Source organism: Fukomys damarensis, unplaced genomic scaffold, assembly GCF_012274545.1.
Source record: "Fukomys damarensis isolate Sample0158 unplaced genomic scaffold, DMR_v1.0_HiC HiC_scaffold_1, whole genome shotgun sequence".
In the NCBI taxonomy this organism is placed as follows: Eukaryota; Metazoa; Chordata; class Mammalia; order Rodentia; family Bathyergidae; genus Fukomys; species Fukomys damarensis.
The window spans coordinates 8,379,837-8,399,138 of NW_022900913.1; the positions used below are offsets into that span (position 1 = coordinate 8,379,837).

The 19,302-nt window shown below is 39.0% G+C and overlaps 1 protein-coding gene and 1 long non-coding RNA gene across 2 annotated transcripts in view; one reads left to right on the plus strand and one right to left on the minus strand.

Annotated features, from left to right (window-relative positions):
• LOC104847976 (catenin delta-2) overlaps positions 1-19,302 on the minus strand; it is a 475,688-nt gene that overhangs the window by 291,585 nt on the left and 164,801 nt on the right. The gene's annotated exons all lie outside the window — the stretch shown is intronic.
• Positions 6,352-19,302, plus strand: part of LOC104847975 — a 13,306-nt gene continuing 355 nt past the window's right edge. Inside the window, exons 1-2 of the long non-coding RNA XR_776269.2 lie at positions 6,352-6,696; positions 10,458-10,621. This is a non-coding gene — a long non-coding RNA (uncharacterized LOC104847975). The remainder of the gene's footprint in view (positions 6,697-10,457; positions 10,622-19,302) is intronic.

Genomic DNA, 19,302 nt, shown 5'->3' on the forward strand with positions numbered 1-19,302 from the left:
AAGCACAGTCTCTCCTTGCCTTGAACGGGGATTGTACAGTGGAGATGCACTGGACAGGGTGGGGCCACACAAACCTGCACCGTCACATTGGATTATAACCAAAATAAGTTCCAACCCTCACTGTAAATTTAATTCTGTGACACAAGGGTCAGTGGTCTAAGGGATTTAAAGTCTCTGCCCTTAGGCAGCAGATGTAAGTTCACAGGAGTTGTTAGTAAATAAATGACCAAGCGACTTTAAACTCTGAGGGTCTGAAAAAGCGAATTTTTAAGAGGACTGGATTTGAATTATTTATCAGGATTCCTTGCATATCTGACAAAGAATCAAAATATAGAATAAAGATTAAAAAACACAATTTGATCAAACCCAGTATCTTTGACCAGAATCAACTGGAACAGTTAAGAAGGAACAAAGGAGTGTCATCCTGGAGGGAGAAAATTAAATGGATTATCCCGTGTCTGAGAAAACCTGTGGAATCTTAAATGGCCATAAATAGCATCTTTACACGTCCTGGAATCCTCATCTCAGACTGTCATTAGTCCACGATCCTACAGTTTCTGCATCTTTCATAAAGAGTTAAGAAAAGAAGTACAATGACTTTTGATAAAGATGGTGAACATGGGCCTTTAATAGCAAGGACTAGAAGCCTCGATGTTGTAAAGCTCATTCGAAATTAATTATCAAAGAAGCCTCAAAAGAGATCCTCCCATCAATCTTGTTTGAGCCTGACCCCAGAGGACCAGCAGCTACAAAGGTGTGAAGACAGCTCCCACTTCAAAACGATGCAACGCATGGCCTTGGCTGACATCCACTCCATGAAGATTAATTAAGAGACCTCTCTCCATTCAGGTGCCTATCTAATGACAAGTGACACATACCATTTTTCACTTTGGCCAAGAAACAGATGCCAAAGAGTAGCAGATGGTTAAGTTTAACAAGGGCCTGAAAAAAAACGTGAGTATCTCTTCTTGGCTCCCACCTGGTGGCGTGCTGAAGGTATCTCAGTCACATGGAAGGATCCTAGATGCAAGACCTGAGTATCAGGGATGCAGCTCACACTCTGGTTTCTTCCATGAGAGTGGGAGTTGCTTATATTTAGATCCAAATTTGTTGGTCCCAGAGGAGTTCATTTGTATTGGCTTTAATGCATTTCACCCCGTCTTTAACTCAGACTAAGAGACATGCACTTCAGCTCACATCAAAATGAATACTTGTTCAGCTGGTTTGTGGGAGGCCCTAAGTGCAGACTATTATAATACAGCTGTTGGCAGCTCAGTGGTGCCTCAGAGCTGAGAAAAAGAGAAAAGCTGCCTACATAACATATCCTTACTCGGCCCCCTCCCCTGGATCCCAGGGAAGGGAAGAAAATAATAAAACCACCTATAACAAAATGGAAAGGATCTACAAGTACAAACTCATAATGCCAATGGATTTCTCCATTGAGCTTGAGAGGTCAGCAGATTTTGTTAGAATTACGTGAGAAAATTTTGAAAGTCTCAACCACTAATCTCAGAACTAAAACAACATTTTTGGACATTTAAATAAGAGAAATTATCAGAAGACAAAGCCATGGGGGAAAGAAAGAAACATATAGGCGTGAGCTCTTAAAGAACTGTCACTGGTCATAGTGCAGGAATAAAACATCTCAGATATCTCACCCAACAGCTCGAAGGGACAAATATGACACTGCCTCTTGGCTGGCATGTCTGGCTCATCCACCTGGAAATGGGCCTCAAACAAAGGCTTCTACAGACTGCACATGGAGGACAGAACGTGAGGGACAGTGCACCACCCACTACTACCCACAGGACTCCAGCCTGGAGCAAAATGATTTTGGGCCAGGCCTGTGTTCAAAGGACAACAAGAATCTTATTATTAGGAAAAGTGTGGGGGGGTCGGAGAAACTCAGAAAGGAAAAAAAATGAAGGCTTTAGAGAGAAATAATTTAACAAGCTACCAAACAGTCTTTAGAGTAAGATCCTACTTTTTAAAAACTATGAGAATATATAGAAACAGTAACATCAGGGATGAGACACACAAACATAAATAGTACACATCTGAGAAGTGAGAGGGAGAACTTGGAACTTCTACTTTTTGCTTTATTTATGTACATGTTTGTTTTTTCTTCAAATATCATTTTTTAAAAAGACCTGAGCTGAGCTTGCACTACAGAGAAAGTGAGCATCCTTCTGGGTATACCGCGATGCTACATCTAACCTGAGCTCTACCCTCCGCCACCGCTGGCCTTGCTGGGCTCTCCCAGCATGACCTGAACCTCTCTCCCAGCACAATCAGCAGGCTCTACTTTACCTTCCCCTAGGCCTGGCGCAAAGACTTTAGCCCCCCGCCCCACTGATGTCTGCTCACACCTTTCTGCAGTCTGTCCCCCTGCCCTCTCCCTGGCCAGGGACTGTAAGTAGGTTTTAACCAACGGAATATGGCCAAGCGATGGGGCATCATGACCCTGATAACCATTCACTGTGTATACTCACATACGAGACTCCATCTCTAGCAGACTGGCTCGTCAGCCTTGCCTGCGTGGCTTGATGTTGCCTGCTGGCAGTGCTGGCAGGGCCTGGAAACACGAGGAATCATTAAGAACAAGAATCCTCTAAGAGCTGAGGGCAGCCTGTAGGCTTGGACCAGCAAGGAGCTCTCAACTCCCGGGTCCGAGAGAATCCCGTCAATGACCTATGCAAACCTAGAGCAGATTCCTCCCCCGCTGCCCTTACATGAAAACCTCACTAAGCTGCCTGGCACCTTGACAGGTGAGACCTGGCCCAGAAAAAACAGCCAAGCTCTGCTTGGGCCTTAACTGGCAAACTGGGAATGATGGGTATGTGCTATTTTAGACCAAACCCCAACCCAAACAAAATCCTAACATCACTTCCCCAGATGTGAGGTCTGAATCATGGGGTGAATTATAAGCAGGAGAGAGGAAGGACCTGGAGGCTTTCCCAAATTGCTATCTCCAAACGTTTTAAACAGTGTATGGAGTGAGAATTTACACGTAAAAATATCCAGCCATATATAGAAATACAGAGTTTAACAAATTTTGGCAAATGTACAACACCAATGTATAAGAACCACCCAAACAAGACCCAAGCCTATTGTATCGGTCTCTTTTAACCTAACAATGATTCTGAGATTCATAATGTACCGCATATCAGCAAATTTTGTTTCTGACCTTTCGTACTAGAGAAGACCCTGCAGCAAACAGGTGACGATGAGGTGTCTTCTCGCTGCCACTCTGACAACGGCCAATTCCAGGAAGACCACAGCCCTGCCAGCCCCTCCTCCTCCTGACGATCCTGTCCCATCTCCAGGAGCAGGCACAGCATTCCGTCCCTCTGCCAGCCTACCTTCCTTATCTCATCCAACTCATGAAACTGGAAACAAACCCAGGAGCCTGGATGACAAGGTATCGGGAAATGTCTTTTCACTTCCTGTGCCTGTGCCGCTAAGGACAGGACTGCAATAGATGACGTGTGGCAACTCACCATGCAGAAAACCAGAAACACAGCTGTGCAACTGTTGCAGCACCAGCACAGACTAACTGGTAGAAGTCCCATTATGTTGCAGAGTAGACTGAAATACAAGGAGAGGTTTTAATATTTTCTTCTCATCATTACATAAATCACTGTCATGAGCCAAGAATTTAGAGTAGCAACAACTTGTCATCATTACAGTCTGCTGGAAAAGAAGGATTCTCCAAATAGAAAGCCTTGAAGTGTCCTCAGATATCGCCACTGTACACAGCTCTCATTGTTTGACCCTAATTAACCTCGCGGAGCACCATTTTGCAACTTTCATGTAGAGACAGTTAAATATTTCTAGAAGCTTTCTAATTCTAAGTATCTGCACTTGGCCAACTCTAAAACATGAGCTGTGGCACTAAACGGTAACTCATATATGTTCAGAAAAAATAAATTCATGTTACTAAAATATGTTTTAAAAGGGATTTTAAAAATATAAGGAATAGTTAAATAGATTTATCAAAGGTAAAATGTGAAAATGTCCACTGGAGAGTACTGTGTTGTATGTCATTTCCAGAATGATATAAAACGGACCTCAGTTTACCCAGGTAAGAAAGCCATCAAGCATTACTGAAGGAATCTGAAAATACTCTGAAAATTAAAGGCTTTAATTAGGAAAGATGACATTTCTCTGCATGGGTTTAATTGCGGTTCTTTCCAGACATTAGAGCAACTTAAGTATTTCTAATGACTTTAACACTAGAGAAACTCTCTGACGTGTGCACTTTTGCATTTTCTAGGGTGTCGCCATCTGCGGACCCTAAATCACAATGTCAATTATACTGAGCTTCATGTCTGTGCCCGACAAGCTCAGACACGTGTAGTCCCAGAATTCTACAGCGTCGTCTTCCAGGATGCTTCGCCACCCTGTGCTGGCTGCTCAGAAGTGAGGCGACTTGGAAGCCGGTGCTGCTGTCCACATTCAGGCCACACTGGAGCAGACACAGGGCATGCGGAATGGGATTCCATCGACCCATTCCATGAAAGCAAGAACTGTGTCCAGGAATTTCCAGGAGGTTTGTGCTTGCATTTATCAGGGTGGTGCCTCTCCACACACCTGATTACAGAAGAGGCCGAAGGATAAGACTCAGCATTACCATTTCAGAGCAGAATCCAGAAAGGGACAAGGTGGCTTCCCTGGGCCATTGGCAGTGTCTGCCAGGGACTGTGCAAGATCCAGGTGTTTCATGGCTGTTATTCTATAAAAGGATTAGCAGCCAGAGCTGACTCAGGCCCAGGTATGTACAGGCATCAATGATCTCTTATTCACTGATTACTGACCCCAGCAAACTGCTCAGCTGCTGCAGCATGGTTTGTGTGTGTATATAATTTAATCCTGTAAAAGCATCTCTTTTCTCCAGTCTGTTAAGACATTTGTCAAAATGTCACATAAAATATGATGAACTAATATTGTATTCTAAAATTATACACAATAATGTCAAACACTTTCCTGTTTAAATTTATTTTTTCCGCTTGCTTAGAACATACAGTGATCTATGAAAACAATGTAAAAAGTTTAAAATTATGCATAAAGAAGAAAAAGCACTAGAGAAAGAATTGCTCAGTCATTTGAAAAAATGGAAGACAAAGGATTCAGAGGACTTAGAATGCAAATGGTATTGTCAGCAAGGGTTAGGACGGGTTCCTTTCAATATGGGGAGATTTTGTAGAGAAAAATGTTATCGTTAAAATTTTGCTTTGTTAGCTAAACATGCTCTGGTTAAACTGTCCCTTAAATATATTTTTAAAACAGAATATGTGCATTTTGTGAAATTAATTGAAGCTAAAACAAAATCATTTGTTGATTATTACAAAGAACTGATGATTTACGAAAACGATTGCATTGTTTCAGTTTAATTTCTTGGATGCATGGAATACAAAACATTTTTGTTTTAAAAGGTTACCTAACCCCTATAGGCTTTTCCCTAATCCCTAACCTCTTTCATTTCAAAAGAGAGAAAACTCTGCCAGTTTGAAAGTACAAAAGGTCTCTAAAGAGGTGCAGGCAAGGGAGAGGTGATTGGTCCTTGGCTTAAGGAGCCAAGAATAATAAAATTTGATCTTGATCTTCTTCAGTGTGCCTCCATTTCCGAAATCAGGTGCAAGTTTAAAGAAGCCCTCAGTCCTACGGGCTAGAAGTATGCACTCAAGTGTCTGTCAATAATCACCAAATCTGTTCATTAATTTTTTTTAAAAAAGGTTTTATTCATTATGTTCATTGGTACATTTGAGGTATACAATATGATGACTTTCATCATTGGGAATTTGTACCTTTGGTTTTTATTTTTTCCCCATTTCCCTCCCCTCCCTTCAAGTACTTCACCCCTCCCCATTTACATATCTCCTGTAACCCATTCCATCCCCTGGGGTATCTCCTTGGATGGTTATTGTCATATTTCTCCTAGACTTTTGCAAAACCCTTACTCTATCCAGTAGATGCTCCACAAGACTCCTGGTGCCACAGTTTTCCTAAAAGACAACTGAACACAGTATCTTCCTGCTTTCAAAGCCAATCACTACTACCATAACCACCACTACTGCTGCCAGTCTTTCACTGTCTAAATAAGAAATGAAAATTCCTATGTCTAATCATATGATCTTTCACTATCACTCACAAAAGGACTCAGTTCTCAGAGTAGATTGATACACAAGATGACTCAGAAAACCAGAAGACCGGAGACAGGCAGGTAGTGGTCCCAAGCCCACTACTTCTGGATATCTCACCTTCCTGATCCCCGGCCCGTTTGTGACATCCCAAAACACCACAATGGCATTGCTCTGTGGCAGAATTTCCAAAGCTAAGAGTGAAGTCTTGCTGGTGAATGGAGGCTGACTTCTTGCTCTCCAAGAACTGCAAGTAGCTACCCAATCTCTTCTTGAAATCAGCAGTCTGTGAGCTCACTGTAGTGGGGCAGCCAGAACCTTAAAGCCTAACAATGGGACAGTGACAAGAAGAGAGGTGGAGAGAAACTTTCACAGTCCCCCTCTTCCACTCCAAGAGAAGAAACACACGGCTTTATTATGGTACCAAGTCCACCTCCAGATAGAAGCAATACATCTCCTCTTGAACAAGACTGTTTCTCCAGTTTAAGCAAATCTATCCAAACTACCTCCAAGCTGCAGTGAATCATACGGTGGCTGAAGGAACTACACTAAGAAGGTAACTTGTGAACTTCTAGTCTTCCCATACCCCTTGTTTCTACTAAGTTCGAAGGCCCATATTCATTCCCACCCTCACGTCCTGGTTCATCCAGGCTAGAATTAATCTTTCTCTTTCTGTGCTGTCTTGTATCACATCTGCTTTAGTTTTCAGTCTACAATGTTTTTAGTTGTGAAGATTTTTCTGCTGTACAATTACACACCTGTGGAAAGGAGCACACTTTTTCATTATTTTTTGCCAGTTCTGATACATAAGAGAAGCTCAATGAATATTTTTGGACTGAATCTATATATACTCAAACTATTGAATGAATTTTCTCAAGACATGGTATTCCCAACCTGCTGTTTCTTTTCCTCTATGATATAGATGATCTTATTTAGCAGATCTTTTTCAATGTTCTCAAAAGCTCAGACCAATAAATGTGAAGCAATAAAGGAATTCAGCCCAATTTTAACTTGGTGTAAACTTCAGTATTTTTAAGGAATTCGTTCTTGGGCTTTGAGATAGGAATCTCTGGCTGTATATAGGGGGAAAATATTTTCCAGAGATTAAAAAAAAAAAGGAGTTGATTAAATAGTTGTAAAGGTTCCTTGGGAACTGATCTCAGATATGGCAAAAACAGTAGGAAAGATTTCTGAATGTTCACCTTCATTGCCTTACAGATAGAAATCCTTCAGTGTAGACCAAGAAAACGAGTTAGAGAAAACATAATTTTTAATTCTATGCACTTTGAGCTTTCCCTAAACACACGAACCTGCTCTGTTCTCCAGTGGCTGTAGCCAAGGCTCAAGGCGATGGATCATCTTTGCAGTATTTTCAACAGATGGGAGATGGACAGATGTGACCTACCTACTTACACTGAAGTTGCTCTTAATTATTCTTTTACTTTTTGTCTCTGAGAAATAAGCCTACAATCGGATGCTCTCCTATTAACTTGAAGTATATGAAAGGAAAGTGGTTTGATCATCTGCCACTTAAAATATGTGTACAGGTGCTACTGCTCTTTAGCTGCCTTCAAATGTCCTTCTTAAAAGATCTCTACTAAATAGTTTGGTGTGAAAAGCTAAAAGTGTAAGTAAGATCCAAATTGTATAACTGATACTGTGAAATAGGAAGAAAAGGGCTAAAGGTGTAGCGAAAGTGGGAAGGGTAGGGGGAAAGGAAATAAGGGAAAAGAAAAAAATGTGAGAAAATGAAAAAAATGGAAACAAAGTTTTGCTAAAAATATGGAGGGTGAAGGGAGGGCAGGGACAAGGGGAAAGATGAGAACCAAGATCTGTCATGTAAAGGTACAAGATCCCAATGATGAATGTAACTGTACTGTATATCTAAAAAGTATCAATAAACTCAGTGAAGAAAAAAAAAAAAGATCTCCATCACTGATTCATGTTCTTCTTACTAAAAAATGACTTTATTTAGTGTCACTGCTTTTAAACTTTATCTGGTTCTGTCCTGATTTTTGTTCACATGTAGGATCCTTTAATTACATGCCACTTTCATACAGGAATGTATGTCTATCCATGTCAGTCGGTTAAAGGTCAATTACACAAATATACAGGCATCACGACTGTCTTACACAGAAAGCTAGATGACATCCTAACAGTAGTCGATCTTGAGTGCTGCCTCATGCACCACTTTAAGTTCTTTATAAACACTAACTTTAAATTTCTCACAATTCTATGAGATAGAAATTCTTGCCAATTAGACTTTAACAGGCAAGAAAATTGAAGAACAAATGTCAAGTAAATTTATGTTTTTACAACATGTTCGGTTGTGATTAAAATGCAGTCATGCATAATTCTGTCCACTGATAATCTTCACATTTTTAACATGCTCTGCCATGAGGTAGCCACATGGCCTTGTGCAAGTTAACTTATCTAGTTAAGTGTCTATTAACCCTTCTGTAAAACACACCCTGTAACTGCATATGAGCCCATGTGGGGAAGAGTAACAATGGATTAGGCCCTGTACCTGGAGCTAAGGAAGTCCTCATCAGTTTTTAATTAGTATTACGATTACTATGAGCTCAAACATGCACACAGGTTTGGATGGACAGTTTATAACTTCAACACTTTGAAGGAGATACTTAAGACCTTCAATTCCCTGCCTTCTTGACCTATGCAGGGAGATTAATTAAATGTCTCTGGTGGACCACATGATGCAGTACAAGGTTAAATCAAACACCATTTGCAGAAGTAGTGAGCAAACTGTAAAGAACTAAACATGTACAAACTATTTCTTTTATTAAATCAACAGGGAGAAAATGGCGTTGACCTTTCGGTCCACAGTAAGCACTTCAGAAATTTTCAGGGTCCCTAAGCTCATAGAGATAAATATTTTAACTACATTTTTTTAAAATGACAAAGTGCAGAAGATTTTTAAAAGCAGCAGGCAGGAGTATCTGCTGTACAGACCTGCTCCTCAAGTGTCATAACGCTTGCTTGTATAACTACGGAACTATGAGTTCTGTTAATGTAGTATTTTCACTAGTGATGCTAATAACATTAAAGAACTGAGAAAATGTTGTGATATTTTCAGTGCTGTGTTCTTGGTTTCCTGAAGGTCAGAGAGCAAGATTAAGTTAAAAGAAATTGTATAAAGATAATTTAAATAAAATAATCACAGCATTTATAAAGGTCAAATTGTATGTAAATTCTCATATTTATTCAAAACTCATTTTGAAAAGAAGCTTAATAAATGACTGTAATTTATATAATGTTTATATGAATTGAGGGATATAAGGATTGCTTTTATCTATAGCAAATGGGGTAAAATAAAACAAAGGTGTCATTCTAGAAATTTAGTAGCTTCCTACAGTTATTATAGTAGGTGTCTTAAAGTAAGTTTAAGATAAAATCAAGTATCCGCGTTGGAGAAAATAAGTTGTGTAAGGTTAATTTGGAATTAAGTAAATCCCACAGTGAAAACAGAGAATGGTACTGAACAACAGCATTTGAAAGTATAGTTACTTTTTTGATAACAAAATCTTCTATGTTACCCTGGGGACCATACTGAAATAAATGAAAATAAAATTACAACCAGTTATCTGCCAGAGCGTAGTGATCTGTACACGCTGTTGGAAACTGGGTAAGGAGGAAGACACAAGAAATTGAGATCTTATGAAAAATAATCTTGACTATGACCAGAAAGAAACAATAAATACAGTTAGCATTAAAATAAACGTAAATGGAAAATTTCATCAGTATCCCTTGCTTTTGTTGCTAATTTCATGCTTATTGTGATTATAAGGGCTAGATTTAAATTATTTCTTCCTTGAAGAGACATTTAGTATCTAGTTCCATTGACAATATAAATATATACATAAACAGATCAGGTGTGCTTCCTAACATTTTCATCATAAAGATACAGCATCCTATGACAGTAATCTCAATATCATTGTACTATTTTTAAAAATCAGTTATAGGTCAATAAAGAAAAAGTAAAATTTAACATAAAGATACAATTCTGCAATTTTCTTAGCAAATTACAACGAAATTTGGGAGGCTTTTTCAAAGCCCATTAACTACATCCACCATGTTTAGTGACGAAGGTTTTCTGACCTCTCCTCTGTAGGGGGCAGGGAGGGAAGGAGGGAGCCCCTGAGGATGCCCATGTCACAGCCATTTAAACATGGTGGGTCTGCAAGAAGGGCTGCAGCAGGTTCAATATTAGTTTAATTGTAAGTTACACTTGCACTTAATTTCCTTACGTGGGGAGTTGCATGTTTGCTGTGAGTGATGGTTTGATTTATTCTTAAACAGGACTTGAAAGACTTTTTGTGAAATTGTAGCTGAAAACACACCAAATGTATGTGATGCAAAGAGTGCTTCCGAGGAGATAAAACTGGTAACGAAATCTTTTTTAAGAAAAGGAAAAAAGGAGAAAAGGAACCAGCAAAAATGGACTGAAGTTGATCTTTCAAATGGTGAGATACAAGTCTCAACAAACCTTTCAATGTTTTTATCTTCCCAGGGATAATGCTATGTTTTTATGGGTGATGACCTCTCTTTTTTCCCCTAAAAAATACGGCCTTAATTTTTCTTTCTAATACTTTCTTAAAGCAAAACGACAACACATAACATGAGTTACTTTGATATTCTACTGTTTACATACATTTATACAGCTGCTTAAAGTCATTATTAGGTTCTTAAAAGCATCTCATATGTGTTATAAGATACAAAAGGAAATGTCCTGGTCTGCATTTAAAGGGTCAACCCACCAAGTCGTTCTTTGAAGGGAAGACCTATCAGTTGGTAAGTGTACTGTTTAATCAGAACTCATCTGGGTGCGATAGAAGCTCAATTTGAATTAGTGTAAGCAAAGAAATTTTAAAGAGAAGAACTTGATGGAAGGGTACTTTCATCTCTCAACACATTTCTCCTATAGCTGAGCAATCACACAACCTGGCTTTTTTCACAGATTTTAAAGCAAGGCTTCTAATGATTCAAACTACTTTATCATAGCCCAGTACATCCTACTCAGCACATAGCCCAAGGAAAAAAGACTCAGAGAAGTAAGCTAATGTGTCCACCCCACCTCAAGTGACCACTGTAAGGCCACCAACCCTCTAGGACCAGCCTGAGCTCTGGGCATCTGGCAATGTCCACAGTCTGGGCCGTGAGCTCGTGCCTGGCAGCCACCTCTCAGGTGTCTTTAATGGGAACTTTTAGATTCCTTTGTACCAGACTTGGTAGGATTCTATCTCATTATAAAGCCCAAATCCTCCTTTAAAAATAATGTAAACCCTAGCCATAAAAAGAATGGTAGTTAGGTTATACACTTAGCTCAATCAATACTTTAGATAATGAAATAAATGAAGAAAGTTAACAAAGAGAAAATATAATTTCTCATTCATTTATTTATGTGCACAGTCCAAAAGGTCAAAGTCAAGCAAATACCCAGGGATATCATATTTTATGAAGAAGATAGATGATTTACTTAGATTAAATTATTTTAGAATTAAATGTGAGGTATGGGTGTTACTGAATCAAAATATATTAAATTCCATTTACTAATCTCTTCTCTCCTTACAATCTCTAACAGTTATTTATTCAATCATTCATTCATTCATTTATCTAAAATTGAGCCCCCTACATTGGAAAAATTGGAAGGCATTGATTCTTGATTGTAAGAATTTTTTTATTGATGAGGAATTTTTGAAAAGGTAGAAAATTAGTTCCACCGTATGATTAACTCTTTCTTAAATATTTCAACAATTTTTTTTTAATTGAGTTTATTGGTACATTTAGGGATACAGTACAGTTACATTCATTGTTGGGATCATGTACCTTTACATGGCAAGTCTTGATTCTCATTTTTTTCCCCTTACGTCTGCCCTCCCTTCACCCCCTCCTCCCCTCCCCATCTACAAACACTTTATTTTCATCTTTTCATTCTCTCACATTTTTTTCTTTTCCCTTTTTGTTCTTCCCCTACGTATCACACCTTCCCTACACCTTTAGCTCCTTTCCTCCCATTTCTAAATGTCAGTAATCTTATTAGAATCTTATGCATTGTTGCAGAATATTTCAACAATTTAAATGGACTAGATAGACTTATTCACTGACATTACTCTAAAGGCAATGAAATATTAGAATTCCTGGAATGTGTTTCACATATTCAGTTCAATCTCAGTGGTTAAGTATGATTCTCATTGCTATTATTACTCATATTATTGCTAGTAAAATAATTTCAGTTTTATTAAATGTAACAACTCTGCAAAGAGCAGTGTATTGACTAACAAGTTGAACTTAGATTTCAAAAGTATCTAAAATTTGAAGGCCTTTGTCTATTTAGTTAAACCTTCTACCCAATGTAAATCCTGGAAAAATCCTTAGTGGGACACACCTTGCTTAATCCCATTGGCCAGAACTTCACTGTTTCATTCCTTAAAGGTGTGAGTGCCATCGTTGTTTGTGTAAATTAAAGCTCAGGATACATTTTTAAATGCTAGGTGAATTTTCTCATATACTTGCATCCTATGCTGGTGTCATGTACTAGTTGGAAAACTGTGTTTTGAGGATGTTGCACAAAGTCAAAGAATGAAGTAGCCAGCAAAGCAACCACCCAGCCCCACCCCTGGTGGACAGGTTCAACAAATCAGCACTTTTGTAGCCAAGCCATGGTACATCTCTGGACTGCCACCCATTGGCCAAAAGGCCACTGATCATTGTTGGTGAATTTCCTGAACTGAAGGGAGTATCCAGTCTCCCACCTTGTGAATACATCTTCTGGGTATGCCTGGAGCAAAGCTGGAGCTTGTTCCCAGCAAGGCCCACTGCAAAAACCACTATTCCGATCTTCCTAATGTTTTTGAGTTACCTACGTCTTTGGGTTATTCCTTTCAGTTTAAAGTTGCTTGAGTTACAACCCTTCCACAATGTGCAGTATTACCTGCCTCCCCTTAATTTTATTCTTTATCCTAATTCTCTTCTCTTGTAACGTGCTTTCCAATATAACTTTACTTCTTTTGCATGCCAAAGTTTAAAGGCAGCTTCCCACAGCCTTCCTTCCCACCTTACCAACCCCACCATCAGCAAGCCAACCTTCACTGGCCTTCCCTCACACAGCACACAGACCTAGGCTGTCACAGGCTTGGACAAATATTCTGCCTATACATAGTGAGGCTTACAAAGTCTCATACGTCTGGGCATATCTTGTCTACTGGGTAAATACACTGCCAAATATTGGATAAATATGGCAATTTCATGTTTTCAATCTTGTTATTAGTCTGCCATAGGACTTTTGGTGTATTTGTCTGGGCTCTGGTCTAGCATGTAATTTCAGAGTCATTTCTGACCACACTATCATGGTAATAACAAGAGAAGACATACTATATCGTATGTTGGCAAAATGTGAATCCTCATAGGTACACATCAGTGTCTTCCCTAAAAATTTCTGTTAGTTCCTCAAACTTTTAAGCCTGCAGTTGTTATATGGCCTTACATTTCCACTCATACGTATTTACCAGGGAGAAATAAAAACAGAAGAAGTCCACAGAAAAGTTAGTCACAAATATTCACAACATCATTAGCCAAAATCAGTACATGAAAGGAACTCAAACGACCACAGCAGACAGCTGAATCAATGAAATGAGGTATTTCTGTACAACAAAATATTATTCGGCAATAAAAATAATAAAATCATGATGCATACCAAAACACAGATGAAACCTGAAACAGTGTGAGTGAAAGAAGCCATTCATAAAGGACTACGTGAATTAGTCAGGTTGAGAGTGTCTACAGAGGCAAAAAGTATAGCAATAGTTTTCTAGGGCTGTGGAGTTTGGGGAAAATAAGGAGCGACTATTAAAGAGAACTGGGTTCCCTTTTGAGAGGATTTCAAATTCAATGCTATGGTAGCTGTACAGCACCGTGAATACGATGAAGCAAAGAACTGCATTGTCAGTGCATGGTCGTGCAAGCTACATGTCAGGAAGTTACTTCTCAGAGAAGTTGCCTTAAAATGCATAGAACTGTAAGACTTAGAAGTGTAAAAAACTATAGAGATGATCACATGGGATTGATTCTTTATGAATATGGCGAATGAGTGAACTGGTGATATACTGCTGTGCAACCTCAGCGATGACAGTCTTAAAAGTACTGCTCATTAACTGGGCCATGTACACCCGAGTATCCATGGGACCGATATCTCTGCTTCACACATCCCCTGGGGCCTGGCCCTGGCCCCACCGAGGATGACGCACTGCAAAGGTGGGTGAATTAGGGGTGGTGGCAGCTGGGGACTCAGGCAGCGCTGTGTGCTGGGAGATGAATGACCATCCATGTAGCCTCTTGGAAGGGCTGGGGCAACTGTTCTCCATGTGCCTGGTCTCCAGGCAGGAGCCTCTCCGAAGTGCCAGGTAGGAGGCTCACCACCCTCCAGCTCCTATAAAATGTGGTCACTTCTGTCCTGTCGCAAGCTTATCTGAAGAGAAGGAGGGGAAACACTGAGCACATCTATCAGCAGCAAATGTTAGGTTTAACCAGTAAGAGTGGATGAGAGTGGAGAAATATTTCAAACACTGCAAACCAACACAATCAGCAACCTGGAGTCCTAGGGCAAGTACTCTGTCAAAATCCCCCTGCTTACTTCACCATATAGCAAGGCTTATACTATAGGGTCCATATTTCTAACCAAAACAAGCTACTCACTTCCTGTTGTGACATAAGAAAAGTATGCTCAGGTTTTACATTTCAGTTAAATGGCTTTTGATAACAATCTGTTTTAATATACCTGCATCAAAATTTAACCTCAAAAGTATTGATAAATTAACCCCCAAAAGAGCCAGGGATATTATAAGGGATTTGCTACAAGAGTGCTTTTAAGTTTTCAATAGAAATCCTTAAAGCATTTTTTATAAATATCCTATTTCCATTAATCTAGAGAGAAAATTGGAGTTACTCTAATACAAAGCCACAGAGAAGCAAGCTCTCCGCGTGTTCCACTGTCACCCATACACATGCAGAAAATATACCTTGTGTTAAAATATAAAAAGTCAACAGTAAAAATGCCCACACGTAAACTATACTACAAAAATATAAGTAGCAAACAGAAAAAAATTACTTTAAAAGTCTGTGATCATTAGGACATTTTAATATGATGATATTACAAATTTCATCAAGCAAAAATATGTAAAAAATTCTCCAAACACAAAAACAATTCAAGAAAAAAATTTACAACAACTGACTAGTGTGCTCTGAAATGCAGGAAAAGAGTATATTATTCAAAGAACAGCTAGAAATTACTGAGATATCCAACAAATACGATAAACTTGGCATAACTAATATAAATAAAATTAACAGCATATTTGTGTGTTTGATGTGCGAAGTTGCTGAAAGATAACCAATGTGCCAGTATTTTTTTTCTTTTAACACAAGCAAGGCACACAGTCTCCACTGAGGAAAAAAATAGACACATTTTATCAATGAAAGATATGTTTAATAGGCCTCATTTTAAACTGAAGATCCATGTCATTCCACCCGATTAAATGAATTTCAATTGAGGTTATTTATAGAGAAAATTGCAATTTGAGGGCATTTATTTTATCAAAATAAAAAAGCTGATTCTGAATGGTATGCAGGCAGCCCAAGTTGTAGATTTTGATCTAGGAGACCATGAAAACAAGGGAAAAGGACATGATCAGCACAACACTGGAGACAAGATCCCAACTCAGGATGTTTTCAACAATTCAATAAAGCATTTACACCTGAGCTCAAGCAGAACAGGAAGACAAGGTACATGTATTCTTGAAGTCATGCTCTAAGTACAAACACACAATACCCACTCCAGGGCATGCTCAGCTTTTCTCTGCAGCTAGGAACCCACCAGGAAGAGGAGAAGACATGGCCAAACCCTCTTCCAGAAATTAACTAAAAAGTTTAGGTATTCATCAGAAAAACACATTACAATTGTACTTACTTGTCTTACTATATATCTATGTATCTGTTACTACAATGTGTCACTGACATAAAATCGATTGATAACGTATTTTTCCATACAATCCCGAAAACCTCCAGTATGGCCATTCCTTCTCTGGAGTCTCCATGAAAGTGGAGTCACCCTTCTGTTTACAGCCACACTCTTGAGAGCATTCCATGGAGGACTGAGCTGCTGCCCCAATAAGAGCAGAGCTCCCCAAAGAGGGAAACTTTATGGCCCAGATTATAAATTTTAAAAATAAATTGCCTATGGCTTTTGATGGGAAGTCGATAGCAGACAATTTCAGGTCTCTGACAAGTACTTAAGAGTGTGCAATATTATTCATCAAAAGTGTTTGCTTTGGCAAATAGGTGGGTTGAAAACAATTTGATAATTAGTTGGGGTAGAGGCCTTTTCCTCTTTGGGGATTTGCTGGGTGTAGGTGCCAGGAAGTCTTCAGGGTTATGACTGCACCTAAAATGCTCCAATCAACTCAAAGACTTAAACTGCTCTGATTAATATCCCAGGGTTCTACTTCCCAGGACAAAAGAGATGGCTGCATCAGAACTTTGCATGAAACAGTCTGTGATCGCCTGCAATAGTGGAATAACCTTAGACTGACTTTTATGTAGTCGTAATTTTTCATTTAAGGACAGCTGTTTCATCCAGTAGACCTTCCAGGATGTGCAACTTGAAAAGGCATCCTCAGACAACTAAACTACTGACTTCGTGAACAGAAAGCTCCCTAGTATTGCCTACCTACGTGCTGAAGATCACCTGCCCAAAGTGATATTTGTTGTATGTGACACCGAGTCATTCTTTCTCACTGTAATTAGGCAAGTGGTCCGGTTCTCTCCTGAGGCCAGCAGAAGAGTGTGGAAGTCAGAATCTGTCATCAGTGAAAAGGGAGAGAGAAAAGGGGGACAATGTGATCTTGGCTTTTCTGTGGCACTGGGCTGCAGAGCAGGCTCACTTAGAAACCAGGGCATGGACTTGCATGTGGTGTTTACGGTGGCAGATGACTGAGAGCAACTTCGATGTGATCGATGGGCTGCCTGGGGCATGTTTACCTATGCCACTGGTGCATGCAAGACCTGACTCCAGTCCAAGCACTGACGCCGGTAACAGGGATGCTGGGCCAAAGCAGAACTGTGCTCGACCCATGGCATTCCCTCAGTGTCACATCTCCTCCATAAGCACTGATAACCAACAGAGAGGTGCAGAAGGCCCTTGAATTTATGTTTAGATTCTCACGAATGATTCCTTCAGATTCCTAAAATATATTGCAGACCAAATCAATGTAAAGTTTTTGCCCTCCCTTTCCCTGGTGAGTAAGAATTGCAAAGTCAAGGATGCAATCCATCTTGATCATAACAAAGCTTTGGTGAACGAAAATTTATCTCTTGGAAGGAATAGTAGAAAACATACTGTAAGTCAATTACTCTATCTCAATTATGAGGCAGGGTAGGTCAGTGGGGAAAAAAAAAAGGATTCAGAATAGAACCATCTACTTTCACATTTCTTTAGTAATTTCCTATACAGATTTGGTAGATAAGCAATATATGCTATTTTAGTCTCAGTTTCTTTGGTCATAAGCAAAAAAAAACAAACAAAAAAAAATTAAGAAAAGACTAAAGAAAAAGTCATTGCTTAGTTATGTAAGTGATTAAATGTTTCATATAAAATGAAACTATTTTTAACTTTTTTGAAAACTTAAATATGGCTTTAAAAATTTTATTTTGAGATACTATTCAGCACTGTTGCCTTGTTCTGTGATAATTCATGTGTTTATCTTGACTATTAATTCCAAATTTTTATTTGAAATAAAATAGTCCTTAATTTTCAATAATTTGGCTCATTTGCTCTGAAAAATGAAACTCTTCCATGTTCACTCTCTAACATGTTCCCTGAACCAGGCGTGGTGGTGCACGTCTGTCATCCCAGCACTCGGAAGGCTTTGGCAGGAGGATCGCTGCTAGTTTGAGACCAGCCTGGGCTACATAGTGAGTTCCAGGGCAGTCTGAACCACATAGCGAGACCCTGTCTCAAAATAAACAAACAAACAAACAAACAAAAAAGATGTTCTCTTGGTTAATTTCTCACTTTGTGCAAACCATGCACAAGGCAGTGATTACTATACTCGAAGCTTTACTTTGTCTTACGGGAGGTCCCTATGCTTAATTAATCATGACACATTTTCCCAGTGAGTCTGTGTCCCTAAGCTTTTTTTTAAAACTTTGCTCCAGGCAGCCTCTGCCGAAGCAGACCTAGTGATTTATGTACAAGGAAGAATGGCATGTTATTTTATTTTCAAGCTGAGCAAATTGAATCAACCTAAAAGATCAGCAAAGGTACAAAGATAAAACTATAATATCAAAGAAATTACAGTGGCTTTATTATATACTTATTGGAAAATGTTTAAAATAATATTCAGTGCTATGAAAAATACTTCTGATATAATATAAAATACAAAGATTACAGAGCAAACAGATATTACATCTAAACGCTCACATATGCACATAAAAATCCTTGGAGGAAATATTTATAGCTAGCTCTGTGTGTAGTACATTCTCTAAAATTTTCACGTTTTTCCCTGTCTGATGTTATAACTTTTCCACAATGTTCATCTATTATCTGTATGATGAAAAATTCATAAAAATTACTAAAACATCACATTTAGAATATTCAGTATGATTTCACGTATGAATATTTAACAGTGAAGTCTAATGATTAATGTGAAAGAAGCAGGAGAAATACCGTTGTGTCATGTTACAAAACCCTCCATCCCGCAGCCTGCTGTCTCCTCTAGCATACAAAAGTGCAGCTCACTTCTACTCTTTCCCCAGAAGGGCTCTGGGTACCCTGTAAACTACAGGGAGCACATCAGAAGCCAATCAAAGCAGTTAAGTTTCAGAATGGAATTCGGGATTTTTGAAAAGATGGATTGCTATACAAGTGGCCTGAGGTGTTCCACAATTTTAAGGGAAAATTAAGTTTTAAGGTAAAAGATTAAAAATAAACTTAGAAAAAAGAATATAACATATATCAGGCAGGAAGAAGCACGACAGGGAAGAGAAAGGATGAGTCCACATTTCCAGGGTTATTCTTCCTCAAATGAAACTCGCTGCATTGATTCCCAAGATAATCGTAGTAGTTTATTGCCCTATTTTCCCTTGATCTCTCTAG